The 17729-nt window shown below is 35.6% G+C and overlaps 1 long non-coding RNA gene across 4 annotated transcripts; it reads right to left on the reverse strand.

Moving 5' to 3' along the window:
• Positions 1 to 348: 348 nt before the first annotated feature.
• On the reverse strand, positions 349 to 16690 carry LOC116866869. Of its 4 annotated transcripts, none has more exons than XR_004382498.1 (4): positions 16661 to 16690; positions 3560 to 3610; positions 781 to 1039; positions 349 to 552 (listed from the first exon to the last, which is right to left on the reverse strand). It is a non-coding gene; the product is annotated as an uncharacterized LOC116866869 (long non-coding RNA). The 4 variants fall into 4 exon arrangements; XR_004382497.1 differs by having other exon boundaries at positions 781 to 1157; positions 16661 to 16674; XR_004382496.1 differs by lacking the exon at positions 16661 to 16690 and having other exon boundaries at positions 781 to 838; positions 3560 to 3687.
• Positions 16691 to 17729: the final 1039 nt, after the last annotated feature.

The following is a 17729-nucleotide window of genomic DNA, read 5'->3' on the forward strand; positions in this document are numbered from 1 at the left end:
GTTCTCTGGTACTGTAGTTTGCCTTTCTTTAGAATGCCCTAAAGATAGCATTCTTAGTAAACATACTGTCAGCCAGAGAATTGCATCGGGGGATGCAACCATCCTCTCTCATAGGAAAGGCTTTTTCACCTGCAGGGTGTAAACTATGCGAAATATACAGCCTTTTTTTTTTTTTTCTTTTTTAATTGTAACATCAGCAACCAAAAAAAAGTTCCTGATTCAGCTCTCCAAATACTCTTCTCATCTCTGCAGAGGATTCGATGTCATGGACCTATGACAGTCATCTTCACAATACGTTCTCTGTGCATGGCACAGTGGATGGCACACACCAGGCATTCAACCAATATTTGCTGACTGAATGGATGCACTTTTAGCTGAGCCACCTGGGATGAGTTGGGACTTTTGGCATAAGTAAGAATGAGCAGATACTTGATGCTCAAACACACCTGTGGTAGTGAGCAGTGCGCGTGGCCAGGAAAGGAATTCTGTCAGGTTTCGCAGTTGCATTGCTGGTGGTGATCTCGCCATGTTTTCCAGACATTGGGTTGAATTCTTCAAGATGATATAATAGAACATTTCATATTGGAGTATATAGAAATCCAACCTTCCCTTGAGCCCTGAGAGTTTCTCATTCACTTGACTTGATAAGGGACCCAAAAGCTTGCATTTTTATTAAGTTCCCAGGCTGTGTTGATGCTGTTGGTTGAAAACCACTGAAATAATCCAACCCCAAAACGACAATGAGGAAACCCAGGGGAGAGTGTGGATAAAGAAACATACCAGTACAAGTACTCAAGCAGCACCCACATCCTCCTTCCAGCTGAGGCATTTTCGTTTTCTTACATGGCATCTTCAAGTAAAGAAAAGCAGAAGGAAGAACAAGTGTTGGGGAGACCTTAGTGAAGTAAAAGCAGCACCAGTAAACGAGGATAGCTCTTATGTGAAATTTGTGGATTAAACAGAAATTTTTTACTTGTTCTGACATTCTCCGGGGGGGAGGGAGAGGTTCTATGATCTCTGCTGCTAGCTTCTTCCACATCTAAAAACATTCAGAACATTCCTGCTACAAACTTAAGCCCATTTCCATTGCTAATGAGGCATTCTATATTATACCACTCAGGAGTTGATGTTGGAAAATATATGTGTCTATGAAGTAACTACATTTAAAAAAATAAAATTGAAATAAAAATAATTAAATGCAGCCAGCTGCTTTAAGCAACCATTTCATCACATGGTAAGAAAAGTATTAAAAAACCATCCAAAATCCGTTCTCCTCAGTTACTTCTTGCCTTACTGCTTCACTACAATGAGCTGTATAAGTTACTGAAACCACTGTCTCCATGCATTTCTTATTCTATGGCCAGTTGTGTGTCCTTTTGATGAATTGAGCCATCTTCATTTATTCCTTTGTTCTCATCTCACTTTGCTTTATTTACAAACAAAAAAGAGCAAACAAAGCCTATACTTAGTCACCAAAAAAGGTAAATTTCTCTACTCATTAGTCTCATTGAAGACAGTATTGGAAAGGGAATTAAGTGGGTCATGTACAGATTCTTAGGATGTGAAGAATTATACTGATCCCAAAGAATTAAATACAACATCTTCCTCAATCTTTGAAGTTATTTTATATGACCCAAACTTCTCACAGATGCACTTATTTGTTCTTGAAAAGATGAGATGAATTGGCATAAAACAAACCCATATATACACATTGTCTACAATAAACACATATATACATATATACAATAAAATCATTTATGTTTATGAGAAGAAAGCTTGGTTGTACTTGTCCAGACAACCAGACAGCCTTGTGTTGCCCATACTGTGAAATAAGTCTATGAGAGGATGCACAGATTTATGAATGAGGAAGACTCATGATTTATTTTGGTTAATGCCCTGATTTTGTTGGTTTGCTTTTAGTTTACCTTCCTTTTACCTATATTTGGGTAGATGATTCTAATAGATGAATAGTTGTCCTTACACTGTATGGAAGTGTGCAAACTTGAAATGCTAAATAACAAAACAATGTCTTAACTCCCAAACACTAATCTTCTTACATAGTACGCAAGAATACGTCTAGCTGTACAGAATATATTCCCTGCAACTTTCAGCATGTAAGGAAACTCAGGCTGGGATAAATAATAGAAAAAGGGATTTAATAAAATGTACACACACAAACATGTTTATAGCTAAAAAAATTGGGGCACCTGGGTGGCTCAGTGGGTTATGCCTCTGCCTTCGGCTCAGGTCATGATTTCAGAGTCCTGGGATCAAGCCCTACATTGGTCTCTCTGCTCAACAGGGAGTCTGCTTCTCTCCCTCTCTCTCTCTCTCTCAATCTTTCTCTCTGCCTGCCTCTCTGCCTACTTGTGCTCTCTCTCTCTCTCTCTCAAATAAATAAATAAAATCTTTTAAAAAATGCTAATAATAAGTATTTTTCCTCTGTCATATCACTATACATTATTGATAATTGTCATACTTGGTGCATTTTTCTGAAGTTACCAGAGAATTGAACTTTGCTGTGTGTTAATATTATTACTCCATATATACCTGATTATATGTGCTCACTATATTCTTAAGAAGGTACATTGGAATAATAAGAATTTTGGAAGTAGAAATCTAATTTAACTATCTATCCTGTGCTAGTGTTTTTCAAACTGTCATTAAACAGGAAAAAAACAACAACAGCAAACCAGTTTATTAGCACACACACACTCACAAACACACATAACTAACACAAAATGTCACATGAAAATTTATGCTAAACGAGATGAATTCTGACATTTTCTATCCTATCTTGTTTTATTTTTTAAATTATTTAAATTAAATAACAGTACTATTAATAATTTAAAATTATTTAAATTAAATAATTAAAGATTATTGGTCATGCCTTACTAAATTAATTTCAGTGTACACTAAATTTCACAAAAATCTCATCACTTGCAAAACACTGTTGTTTTTAGGAAATTCTATAATGATGATCAAATAATCCTTTAGTATAGTGATTACCCTCTGATTTGTCCTTGGACCAATTTAAGGTTTTGCAATAATGGGTCTTCAAAATATATGCTCACTTCTCTCTGACTAGTGTGTATCTGAAGGTAACTACAAAATATATGTTGTACAAATGAAGACACTACAGTATTTGATAATGTTATGGTTGCTTAAGATGCCATCTTTAATGAACACTTTGCAGTTCACCAAACTGGTGAGCAGAGTGTGCAGCCTACTGTCTCCAAGCCCAGTACCTTTGTGCTTCCATTCCCTTGGGCTTCTCTATACTTGACTTTCTATATATTAGATCATTCCTAAGAGAAGTCTAAAAAAGCATCTCTAGCAATCTTTAATTCATATGATTAAAAATTCAAAAGAAGCCCTTGTACCAGCTGTTAAACTATGTTCGTAAGCTGTAGTTCAGAGTCCAGGCCCCAGCAAATTGAAGGTTAGGTTAACAGGATTATTCAGTGGAAGTGCATTAAACTGGAGCAACTGGAACAGCGGGTGGACTGTTTTATACACGCTCATTTGCAGAAGATAAACTAAGGATGAGCAAACTTACCGCGTTGGAAATCTTGCCATCCCATTCTTTTGCCTCTTTTCTGCAGTGTGGCTTAAAAGGGGAAGCAGATGAAATTAACCATCATGTTTATTTACTATGTATGCAGATAAAAAGGAGAAAAGCCACATCCATTGTTACATGGAATCTTATTTGAAAATGACCAAATGAGTTTCTCTTTTCAGATTTTAACGTTCTCAAATAAGTCTGAAGTTTCAGAAGAAATTTTTTTTTTTGCTGCCCCAAACTGAAATGTGTTCACATGAAAATTTGGGAAACACCAAAAATTAAAATGAGACTTTAGTTAGAATATTGATGCCCTTATGCTTCTGTGACAGAGTAGTAAGTTTTCTTTATGGCATCAATCCCCTACTTGCAAAAACTCAGCAAAGCTACGTCATAAGATAGAATGTTTGAGAATTCAAAATTCGTAGTCCCGAAGCTGGTTCTGGCGTGGGTATTCTCTAGCAGCATGCCCTTAGGGAGCCACTTAAACTCTCTGGGCCTCACTTTTCTCACTTCTAAAATGAGAGAAATGGACAATATGACTTTCTTCTGTGGACAAAGGATCCTTTCTTTTGTAAGTTTCTTTGCTTCTAAGTTTATGCCTAAAGTGATTGTGGGCTAGATCTCCTCCTTGTTGGCTGATAAATGATCAGGGACAAAAGAGATGAGAAACACAAAATCTCTTTGATCTTAAATGAACTTGAATTTCTTTTTTTTTTCCTCCTCAAGAGTTACTTACTGCATTGGAAAAGGGAAAGAAGAGTTCTCCAGATGAGAGTGAAGAAAATGACACAAATTAGTAATCTGGGTTTAGAAAATGTAAAATAAAATCGGTGGAGATGAATTTAAACAGATGCTTCTGCCACACTATGTAGTAAACATAAATTAGGAAAAGAGTGAATGAAACTTTTAAAATCATGAACATTAACTTCAACAGAATGAGAAAGGTATCACACACACACACACACACACCAAAAAAACCAATATTTTGCTTAAAAACAGGATACAAAATATAAAAAAAAAAGTTCTTGTGAAAACTCAGACCAAAGTTTTGAAAAAAATTCAAGAAAGTATCAAAACTAAAAATATTTGAAAGATCGCTTTTAGTCAGTAAACATCATGAGATGCTACTTTAAATAGGTTTTTGAAAAAAGTGGTATAGCTGTACACTACAGTTATGACAGTTCAAACCTCCTTAGAATAATTAGTTAAGTATAACTTACTAGTTGGCTTTTTCTATAGGGATGCTTAATCTCAGCATCTTTTTTATATGGAATGAAGTTTCCTCTTTATCTATGGAGCTGCTCAATACACAGTGTCCTGAAAGCAAGATAAATACGAAAAATATGATCGGGATGCCTGGGTGGCTCAGTCGTTTAAGCATTTCCCTTCAGCTCGGGTCATGATCCCAAGGTCCTGGTATCGAGTCCCACATCAGGCTCCTTGCTCAGTGGGGAGCCCACCTCTCTCTCTCTGCCTCCTGCTCCCCCTGCTTGTATACACTTTCTCTCTCCTTAATGAATAAATAAAACCTTTTAAAAAAATAAAAATACAATAAAGTTCCTTGGATAAAAACATGCATTCATTAAGAAGCATTTGTCCTTCATTTATTGGATTCAGAGACATTTGTGCATGTTTAAATTTTTCTCATATCTATACAATAGAGACTCATGTATCAAATCAAGGTGGCCAACCAAATATAAGAGCTAAGGAGTAGGAAGAAAAGCTGGCTCCAGATTACCACCCCAATTACGTTGTGAATCTTGGCAAACAACTACATGTGCCTGATCTCTAGTTTTCAGATCATTGAAGAAAATGGTCATTCATATTGTGAATTTAAATGGATTAATACATACAATGCTCACCATATTGGAATTACTCAATATGTTATTAGTGTTTTTCCTAAGATGGATCTAGCAGTAATAATTTTTGCAGAAAGAAATCTCCCACAGTATATCATAAATAACAGCTCTTTACTTCATATCATATTCTAGTTTCCAATGGAGAGAAACTTTAAAGTACAGAAATTATATTCAAGACCTTTTAAATGATTAGGAATATTGTAAACTGTGGATTAAAGGGACTGTTTCTGTTAATGGAGAGAAAGCGCACTTCAGAAGAAAGGAGAAGGAAGACAGCATCACTTCTGTTGTTCTCAAACAGCTTCCTGTGTGGAGCACTCTTTCAGCAAACATCTGAACAGAATGCACAATGGCAGCAGCGCTCATGGTGCTGTATCTTACTAGCAGGGAAGAGGTAAATATTAAATGAAAGTACTAAATGATACACTGAGTTATAAGGCAATAACAGGTATGGAAATATAAGTAGAGCAAACTCATTCTGAAAAAAATGTGAGCATATGTGAAGGGGTACAGATTACAGCATTAAACAGGGTGGTCAGTACGAACCTCAGAGAGAAAGGTGAATTTTACACAAAAGCTTAAAGAAGGTAAGGGCACTGTCCAGGAGATTGACTGGGGGTGTGATGCTAAGGTAGGACATAGGCAAACCAAAGTCTCAAGATGAGAATGTGAAGCCCTATCTGTTGAACAAGAAACCCAGTAGGAATGGAATGGCATATCAAGAGGGAAATAAAGAAATGAGAGCAAAATAACAGATGTGAGATCATTGGGGGGGCTTCTGGAACATGTAGGGACTTGGGCTTTTAGTCTGGATGAAATGAGGGCCAGGGGGCTTTCAGGGTCCTGAAAAGGAGGAACAAGCTATACTTCAGTCAAACAGGATTAAACTTGCTGCTATTTATTCTCAGCAGGAAGCAGTGAAACATGTTTGGAGAGACTATTTCAATAATCTAAGAGGGGGGCACCTGGGTGGCTCAGTGGGTTAAGCCTCTGCCTTTGGCTCAGGTCATGATCTCAGGGTCCTGGGATCGAGCCCCATGTCGGGCTCTCTGCTCAGCAGGGAGCCTACTTCCCCCCTCTCTCTCTGCCTGCCTCTCTGCCTACTTGTGATCTCTGTCTGTCAAATAAATAAATAAAAATCTTAAAAAAAATAATCCAGGAGGAACACCAGCATGCTATTAGTAGAGAAGGTAAGAAGAAGTCGTGTTCTGGATATATTTTCAAATCTGAGACAACAGATTTGATAATGAAGTAGATGCATGCTTTGAGAGAGAAAGTAATGAAAGAGGATACCATGGCTGGGATCTGAATGACAGTGGGATGGAATTTCCATTACCTGAACTGTGAAAGTTTATGGGGAAAACAAGTAACCTCTAGGAGGAAACATAAAGAATTGGGTTTGTGCATATTAACTGTGAGAAGCCCATTAGATATCCCAGTGTCTGTGTAGAAATGCACAAGGAGGTTTGGGGAAGAGGGTTTATCTGAAAACCTATATTTAGCTTTCTTCCACTTAAACTTAGAGTTCACCAGTGAACTGATAGTATCAAAGCCATGAAGAATAGGTAAGGTCACCTAAAGGAATGAGGGTAGAAAGAAAGGGGAGTTCAAGGACTGAGGCATGGGACCATCCAGCATTTAGAGATGACTACCTGAGCCCTGTGTCTCAGGCCCTGGATACTCAAACATTCCAGACACACCAGGTCCACTTAAAACACTATGCTTTGACTTATATTCACTCCTTCCATCTGACCCATAAAATCATCTATCAGAAATCTTTCTGTCCTCCCGGAACCACCTACATATCTCAGAAGATATTTCTCTAATTGTGCTCATTCTCTGTGATTGCAGAACACTTGCATTTTGCCCTACACTACCTGTAGACACCTGCCCCCTTTAGCTGATTGGGAGGGCTCAGATGGCAGCAACCCTAGCATTCCCATTACCACCACCTATGAAAATGACATCAGTGAGTGTTTCATATGTGCCAGGCATGCTCTTAAGCTCATTGAAAACATAATCTCCCTAAATTCCTTAACTCACCTACTCTTATTTTACAGAAGAAGAAATTGAGACTCGAGAACTAAGACAAATTATTTGAAGACTCCTAGCTAGAAAGCAGCAGAACTGAATTTCAGTATCAAGTCTCAACTGTTCTAATGACCTTGACCACTGCCTGGCACCTTCATGTTATTCATTTTATAATTTGCTGGACTTGGTAAATATTTTATAAAAGTTGCTGGATAAATAGGTGAATGAGTTCTTGAATTAATAGCTCTTCTTTCCTTTTGGTAACCATAATAAAACCTTGACTAACAGAAATTAATTGTGCACCTTTCAATTAATTAGGATTTTTAATTTTCTTGTTATAGTCTATTTTTAATAAAACATGGCCAATCACAGAACATTTTGCTTTAGTTTTTCAATTAGAATAAATTCCTGAAACATTCCTTTGAGGTGAGGGCAAAATTATCTGTGTTCCCCATACATTGGACTTTGCCTTGGGTAATATTCTTTCTTGAGACATTATGATTAGGACCACAGGATCATGTGATCTCAAACTTTCAAGGAAAGATATATATCATATTCCCCATGCAATTCACCTGGAAACACTTTTAAAAATATTTTAGAGTCATTTTTGGCAACATGAATCAAAGTATACTTTTTAATTAAATCTTTAGCTAATTAGAAACCCCAATCATAGAATGTCTTCTTCGCCAAATGTAACAAGACGCTCACAGTATCCCATCTTCATCCTGCAGACTTTGTGGTATGATCTGGCTGAATTCCCCCTGCACCCATTTGCCTCTGTGTGCTTGAGGGCTTATTCCGTGCACTTGCGACCACCCAGAAATACTAGGAGTTAACACACTGCCACCACTGCCTCCACTCCACTCCTTCAGCCCCACCTCTACCCAATAAATCTTTCATTCAGTGCCTCTAAGGAGATGGTATATAAATACCTCGGCTCCCTCACCTCTAGGATAGGATTATTCTGATGTCTGTTTCCCACTATATTCTAGGATCCTCTGCAGTGTCAAGTGCCAGCCACACCCTGGGATAGCTGGCTAATAAAGCCCTCCTTGGTGCATGACTTCACTTCTCTCAGTCTCGATCCTGCCACCTTCAATTAGTGTTTCCTGCACCTTCCAAGTAAACGGCTTGCCCTCACATCCTTATCTCAGGGTTGGCTGCTGGGGCAACCAAAAATAAGACATGAGAATTCTATTTATCTGAGTTTTTACTGCAGCAATAGAGCTTCCTAGACAGACAGAGGGAAAGCAACAGCATTACCCCCCCCCCCAATTTTGGTGTTCTTGTTTTCAACCAAAAATGTGCCATATTTAACTGCTCTTGTACATTATTTTCATAGAGAAATTGAGGGGGTTAATCAATATTTCAGGCAAGTTCTATATTTTGGGTACTGATGTAACACGTGACTATTTAATGAGTTGACTATACTAGCCATTTGAGTACATGGGGCTGAATTTCACAGAAATAGCACTGTGTCCACACCTGTGAAGAATAAGACAGCAATGAGGACATTTCAGACTCCAGGGAGTGATAAGAGTATGACACTATATAAACTATCCAAATCTGTAAAGCCATGAGTTAATGTCCACTGTCTAAATGATAAACTATTAGACAAAAATGGGATAGTGTCATTAATCAATGTTGACTGACATATACATATCATCATATGAAATAAAGGAAAATCTAACTCTTTCCAAAGTTCTAAAAAACTGTTTTCCTCATAATATGCTAATTTCTGGATCACCAAGTTTTTTCCTGGCTGCTTGTATCTACAAAACTATACCAACATTTAATTTACCTCAAAGCTGACTGAAAAAGACTATCTTATGCTTTATTTTCAACTAAATATTTATATTTTACTTAAAAAGTCAATGAAATGCCTAGTGAAAACTTCATTGTGACTGATAAGTCTTTGATGTTACAGGTCTTAAAATAATTTTCCTCTTAGGGGTCTTTTCTAAAACCAAGATTAAATTCAACGGTTTTTTTTGTTTGTTTGTTTGTTTTGTTTTTGTTTTTTTCAATAACAGAGAATGTAAAATGTGTCCTTCACATGTGTATTAGAAATATCCTTTGATTTTAAATAGTTTATTAGAGAAAACTAGTACCTCTAAAATATAGCACTTTCTGGAAAACCAAATCTTTCTTGTATGATGTAATTTAGTTTCAAAATTTATTTTAAGGACTAGAAATTCTCCACCGTTAATTGGTTCATCCAACACAATGTATGTTTTTAGATACAGAGTAAACAATTTGCTTTAATATCAAGGAGACATCAGTTAAGATTTTATTAGAATTCTAAAAATGAATAATAAGCCCAGCCCCATGCTTGTTATAATAGCTAAAATAAACTCGCAGCTCAAACCATGGTGATTTAGCTAAGCTCCTCTTTCATTCCATCAGACTGCATGGGGCAACAGCTGGGGTTTTTTTCGACACCCTTGGTATGTTTACTGCAGCAGTGTAACTGTGTAACTTTGTCTCAGGGCTGGACTGTTGCTAGGGCTTGGACCACACCTTTCTCCTGCTTACCTAAAGCCCATTGGTCATGGTTTCATAAGCAGGCAGTTTGCACAGTGTCAACATAGGGGCATTGGCAAAAATATACTCTATGTTTCTACAGGTGTTACATTTTTTGCTCCCCTAGTGACTAGTAATCATTCAATTGGACTAAAATGATATATTTTAAAAAACAATGTCCTGGCATTGCTGAGAACATGCATATAAAGGCCATGAAGGTCTACATAGCAAGATTGCACAATAACCCATTAAAATAAACATTTGCAAGCACAGATAGCTGGACTGAAATCCTGCTCTGATACAAATAACATCTGGACAACTTTTGTTTGCATCTTCCAGCATAAAACACCCTTGAGAAAAAATAGAAGGCAAGCTAAAAGACAAAGGACCACTAAAGGTTTTATTATGCTATGGGTGTGGTACCATAAATTTGAGGGGTTTCGGGCCAGAGTTGCCAAACCTGAATTTAAACAGCATGTTGTTTTTAAAAGTTGTAACACTGGTGAGGAACAATTCAGTTTTCTTACATAATTAATCCAGTGTGAAATAGAGTGACTGGAAAACATCCAGTGGTTTAAAAATAACTCAATTATTTATAAGTTTCACAGTGCTATAGGATTCCACACCAAGGAAAGGAAAGGCAGCTTGGTACCAAGTGTGTCTTTCTTATTCAGCAAGAGCTTTAGGAGGTCGACATAAACAATTCAACTGTTAAGACAACCCTGGGAGGCAAAGAAACTGAAGTTTCCTTGGATTGTGGATCAGGATGACGAGCCTGAAAAAGTTCCTTTCTCTGACATGTCTATATTGCTAATATATATTAGTATGACTAATGACTAGTAAGTCATTAGTATGACTTACTAATACCAAAAGTACCAAGCCTTCTGAATGAGGTGGGGGTAGACAGGCTCAGGGAACAGAGAAAGAGGAGGGGGTTATGGATAAGAAAGAAAAATGAGCATCTTTTATAAGATCCGCATCATAGGCTATGACTCATACACGACAGTGAATGGACTTTAATTTCTAACGTTGTTCTTTGATGTGAAGCAAAAATAATTACAAGCTGAAAGATACTACCAAGTATGATATTCAATATAAAGATAAAGAAATTAGCCATAAATAAATCCTTATATAAAATCTCACTCTGAGGGTGGGCTACCAGCTAGCAGCTATATATTTGTGTCAGCTACAGCTGGCCGCTAAACAAAAGGAATGAAAGTTCACTCTAGTAATATTAAAATCTTGCAAAATATTTCACAGTTGTCTCATGCATTTTTTTTCTCTTTTCTCTACATAAAGGGGACATGTGAGAGATGGTAATAGTCTCAAAGGGCCAGGCCCAGAGTTAGAAAGATTAAACTTGAAGATCGGTCTTTAACATATCAGGTGAACTTTACTAAATAAATTCGATTTAGCTTAATTTCATTGTTTCTTCAAGCTAGAGAACAGAAATAAGAAAAAAAAGAATGAAAGCAGGCCTTTTTTCATTCAGACACTTTGTAAGCTTTCACTACAGATCTTGTATGTTTCAGACATACTGTATTTATTTGTTCTTTTAGCCTTAGAAACAAACAAAATATAAAACATAATTAAATCACTTATTTACTAGGCCGAACAACAAAATTTTGATATACTAATACTCATGACAAGTAGCTGTCATTTATTTAAATAAAGCATTGAGAACAGAAATGACTTTAAAAAATCATTTGTTGTTTATTCATGGATATTACCTGATGGGTGAATTTCAATAATTCTACTATAAGAGTATTTTTTTTTCTTGAGAAGCTGTAAGTGATAGTGGAAATACTAAAGGAAAGTAGTAAAGGGATTAGTCCAGGTGGTTGTAGTTATGTCTAACTGCTGGTAAGTGTCGTTTTTTCGTTGTTTTTTGTTTTTTTTTCCTTTTTTACTTGTAATCATTGCATTAATAACTAGGAGCTTACTACTAGAACAACTTTACAAAGTTTTTGATTAAGGGTCAAGACAATAAATAAGATCATGACTACCCCGCTCCCTGACATGAAGTTTCCATTGCTTTGACACTTTTTTTTTCCTTTTTTCTGTTTGTAGTATGGAGTCAGTGGTTAACTGAACATCAGCAATCTCTGCTTCTGTGTTTTTTTTTGTTGTTGTTGTTGTTTTTTTTGCTTCACTCCCTCTAGCCAACCTGTAAAGACACAGTACATCAACACTTCTAGGCTGGTATTGTCTATCCAATGCAACAAAAATCCTTCTGAAACGAATTAGAACATTCCCTATTGATAAGCTCAGTGCATTCTTTGCATGTGAAAAGAGAATGGTGAATACTATCAACTCTGAGTGGTATCTCCATGTGTGAAAGAAATACTCATTAGCTTCATTATTTCATTTACCCATTTACTTAAGGCCTATCTGCAGCAGTTATGTTAGCTATGATGACAGAGATACTTTATGTTTTTCCTGGAGGTGATAGTCAATGACATGCATTAAATTATATTATGAAAGTGTACAAATAGGGGAAGATTTGGCTCCTCCTAAGAGAGCTAAGAATGGCTTCAAAGAAGGTGTGCCTGGGTGGCTCAGTCAGTTAAGTGTCAGACTCTTGATCTCAGCTCAGGTTTTAATCTAAGGGTCATGAGTTAGAGCCCCATGTTGGGCTCTGAGCTGGGTGGGGAGCCTACTTAGGGGAAAAAAGAAAAAAAGAATGGTTTCAAGAAAGATAAGACATTTGATTCAGTGTGGATCATGAAGGAAGAACAAGAATACAGTTGGCAAGGAAGAGATAAAAATGTCTGGGTAGAAAAAAGATTGTAAGAGGGAAGAAGCATAAAACTGCGTATTTCAGGAAGGGTCACTGTTTGGTGCAACTGAAGAAGAAGATGCAAGGAGGGATGGGGCCTGGGAGGTAAATTGGAATAAGATTATGAAAGGGGCCATGGTATGCCAAGGAGTTTATTCTTTGGGAAATATAAAGGAATGGAAGGTTTATATAGAGTATGACATAATTGGCTAAAATAGCTAAGTAAATCTTGCTCATTAGTCTTGAAGAGAATAGGCTATTTAAATTTTTAGCAGGATTTGTTAAATGCTATTATAAAGTGAGTTGTACAGTCTATCTTGATACATGACAAAAAGCGGTTCTTAGAGGCTACTCTCTTATCCTGCTTATCATTCTCAGCCACTCATATAGTGATATATATCATCCTGATACCTAAACAGTATCTCTCGAGATCTCCTGTGTACAATTTACCAACAGAGTGTGCCTTCTCCACCAAAGGAGAAAGGACTTTAATACCTTTTCCTTCCCCCACAAACACAAAAATGGGAAAAAAAAATGACGTACACTAAAGTTTCAACCTGTAGAGACGAGAGTTATATACACAGGAAGAAAGTAAAATGGAGAATTAGGCACTGATCCAGGTGACCTCCCCTGCTTTACCCATCATTACCCCCAAAATTCTCTTGCCTAATTTATGTCTATACATTATAGAAAATAATGCTTCTTCAACAGATCCTTTTCACTTTTCATTTTGTGTTATATAGCTACATACTTAATAAGCTTATATGAACAAACTTTCTAGCACTTATAGGAGAAACACTGGTTAAAAAAAAGAAAAAAGAAAAAAAAAACAGTGTTGGAAAGAACAAAGATTATTCCAAGATGAAAACCTAGCATTATGACCCACACAGACCACCTGGAATTCTTTAAACCATAATACTGAGTAACAATTCCTCTCGTGCAATGTAGCTTGTACTTCCTAATTTCTCAAGAGATATTTACTTGGACACTAGCTCTTTGTTTTCAACAGTTTTCCTGCCTTTGCAAATTAATCCCCACCTGTAGTCAAATGCTTCCACTTATGAAATCACAACAGTTGTTTAAGTCATGGGATTAAGAATAATGGAAAACATTATGTAATTTTGGAATGTGGGAAGAGGAAGAAAATATTTTAAATGAGCAGGACAATTTTCTTATTTAGCTGTATCTTCAAAGATAAAATAATAGAGAAAAGTAAGTATATGTTCCTGGAACAAGGAGAGTAAAGCTGTGGCTATGTTGCTTTCAAGAAAAATCAAATGGTGAACTGACTGGTATAGATCTTCAGTGGCTTTTATATTCCTCTAACCCACTAATTTGTTCTATAGATGTTACACCTTAGTATCCCTAAGTATAAGGCTAAAATCACTGAGATAATTACTGGATTTGGTTCTGCTAAGCCATTATGGAATGTTTGGAATCACACCAACTTATCCAGTAACAAAAAGAGCAAAATCACTTGAAAAACTGTCACTGAATTCAAATTAGAATTACTTTAGCCAAACTAAATTATTCTGAACCCTAAATAATTTTTATTACAAATTATAGATTTTATCTACAGTTAGCCAGTCAACTTAATAATTCTCAGTTCTCCCAGGTCTTCATGTTGTGAAAATTTGGATGAACCATCAACTGTTTATTTCTATGCTCTGTTTGAGATACAAATGAGAAAGCCATGGAACAAAAAATAATGACTCAGTGGTCAACATAAGCCTTCTACCTCTTACTGAGGAGAAGCAACAGGAACCAGCTTTACTGTGATTGAAACAAACGAAAATAGAGAAATATAGGAAACAATGATTTTCAAAACACTGAACATCAAATAATGGACAGTGATCCCTGAAAGATGGGGGGTGGGGAATGAAGTAAGTCCTACAGTTGCCCTAGCTTACTGGCTTGAAAATGTTTCCAAGACATGTTCCAGGGAAGAGGAAGATAGGCCAATCCAGCAAACCCCTTGAATTGAGAGATGAGAGTAAGCATCTGAAGAGAAGAAGGTGGCTAAAATCTGTAAAATAGAGTCAAAGAGGAGCAAGATACAGAGAGAGAACTCCAGATACCCATAAAGGATTATCCTCTAATATTCAGCTGCGTATTGGTCATTTAAGACACTACCTATGGCTGGGGAGAGAAGGACCCAAAGGCATTTGAGGTAATAATTTCTGATAGTCACTCAGAGCTGGGAATAATGCCTATCCCTTCCAACCAACATGGAAAACTTCATAATAAATAAAGCCTTGAATGGAATACTCAGAAGCGTCTTGTCTGAGTGGTAGGGAATACTTAGTCCTAGATTACGTACTGTTCCAGTCTCGACTGATGAATTTTAAAAGGAAGAGCTGAAAGAATCAAACTATTTTCGTATAACTTAACTGTGTTCCAGAATGAAGCTCTAGAATATTTATAGAACACAAACATATTGGACACTCAAATAGAATTCATCATGTCTGGCATCCAATCAGCTATGTCTAAGCATGCAAAGAAGTAGAAAAATGTGGCCTAGGATTAGGAGAAAAATCATACAAAACAACCCAGAACTTCCACAGATGTTAGAATTAGCAGATAAATATGTTAAGATAGTTTTTAAACTGTATTATAGGAAAAGAGATGGAAAAATATATGAAAAATAAAAAACAAAATCATCCTCCTAAAGATGAAAACTGTAACATCAGAGATGAAATTGCACTATATAGAATTAACAGCAGATAGGACATAGCAGAAGAAAAAAAAATTAGTGAATTTGTACTAGACACAGAAATAAGAAAAATCCAAAATGAAATATACAGAGAAAAATATTATTTAAAAAGTGAATAGAAAATTAGCTGGGGGAATAATGTCCCAATATGTGTATAATTGGAGTCTATGAAGCTATTGAGAAAGAGGGTGAAAAGAAAAATACTTTGGAGAAATGGTGACTGAAAATTTTCCAAAATTGATGAGAACTGTAACCTACAGATCCAGAAGGCTCAACAAACTCTAAACATAAGAAACAAAGAAAAACATACCAAGTCACATTACAACCAAATTGTTCAAAACCAGGGATAAAGAGAAAATCTTAAAAGCACCCAAAAAGAAAAAAAGATGCTATATGCAGAGAAACGAGGATAAGGATGTGGCAGATTTCTTACCAAAAACAATGATACCAGGAACACAGCATGATGAAATCTTTAAAGTACCAAATGAATAAATCGATCAAATAACGTACTAAATGAATAAATCTGTCAAATTACTGAATATTCAGTATGAAAATATCTTTCAAAAACAAAATTTAACTAAAACTTTTTGCATGTATACAAAAGCTGAAGCACTGAATTATTTTATTTACTTTTTTAGTTAAATTCAATTAACATATAGTATATTATTAATTTCAGACATAGAGTTCAGTGATTCATCAGTCTTATTTAATACCCAGTGTTCATTACATCACATGCTCTCCTTAATGTCCATCACCCAGTTACCCCATCTCTGGACCTCTCTCCCCTCCAACACCCCTCAGTTTCCTATGATTAAGAGTCTCTTATGGTTTGTCTTCCTCTCTGATTTCATTTTATTATTTCCTTCCTTCCCCTATGATCCTCTGTTTTGTTTCTTAAATTCTACATATGAGTGAGATCATAAAATAATTCTTTCTCTGATTAACTTATTTCATTTAGCATTCATTATTGACAGATCTGACTTATAAGAAATGTTAAAAAGAATTCACTCAGCTTTAATAATGATAGAAGAAATCCTGTATCTATACAAGGAAATGAAAAACACTGGGAAAGATAACTACATGGATAAATAGAATTTTTTATTAGTATTTCCCTTTAAATTAGAATGTGCTTGTTGAAAACTACACCTAATTGAATTAAAAAAAAAAAAATAGAATACACTTTGGCATACCTGGGTGGATCAGTTGGTTAAGGGTCTGCCTTTAGCTCAAGTCATAATCCTAGGAACGTGGGATCCAGAACCACCTTGGGCTCCCTGCTCAGCAGGGAGCCTGTTTCTCCCTCTGTCCCTCCCCATGTTTGTGTTCTCTCTTTCTTTCTCTTGCTCTTGTGCTCTCTCTTAAATAAATAAAAATAAAAATAGAATGTACTTTTTAAACAAAAATAATTAAAAATGTGGGCTTTATTACACACACACACACACACATATGAAACTTAAAACAACAGACTATGTATAGGAGAAGAATAATAGAAGTATACTATGGTAAGATTCTTAAAGTTAAAGACATAAGGCAATTACCTAAATCATAAGGCAATTATTAAATAATGAAGCAAAGAGTCATAGCTAATAACCTAAAAAAGGGACATAAATGGAGTATAAAATATAGTCAATCAAATAGAAGACAGAAAAAAAAAACAGAAAAAAAGGAACAACATACAGAATATAGAGAAAACAAAGAGCAGATGATGAACTAAAATTTAATAAGGGTAATGATTACATTAAACAAAAATAGTCTAAAAATTCCAATTAAAAGGTAGAGATAAGCACAATTGACCAAAAAAGTAATATTTAACTTTAAACTGCTTACAAGAAATACACATTAAATATGAAGACAAAGATAGGTTAAAATTAAAAGGATGAAAGACTTATCATAATAACACTAATCAAAGGAATATAGAATCCTTAATATTTATTTTATACTTATATAAAATATTTATATTTCAGAGTAAATATAACTAAATATTAAATACTTATATTTCAGAGTAAGTTGGTTTCTGAGAAAAGAACATAACCAAGGAAACTAAAATCATTTCATAATCACATCAATTCAACAAAAGGACATGACAATATTAAACTTTGATGTTTCTAATATCAAAGCTTCAAAATAAATGAAGCCAGGACTGGTAGAATTACAGGGAAAAATAAATAAATCTACCATTATTGTCAGATATTTCAATACTTCTCCCTCAATAACTGATTGAACAAATAAAATACAGTAACAATACAGAACTGAAAAATA

Source organism: Lontra canadensis, unplaced genomic scaffold (assembly GCF_010015895.1).
Source record: "Lontra canadensis isolate GAN:19392208 unplaced genomic scaffold, GSC_riverotter_1.0 scaffold11, whole genome shotgun sequence".
Classification (NCBI taxonomy): domain Eukaryota; kingdom Metazoa; phylum Chordata; class Mammalia; order Carnivora; family Mustelidae; genus Lontra; species Lontra canadensis.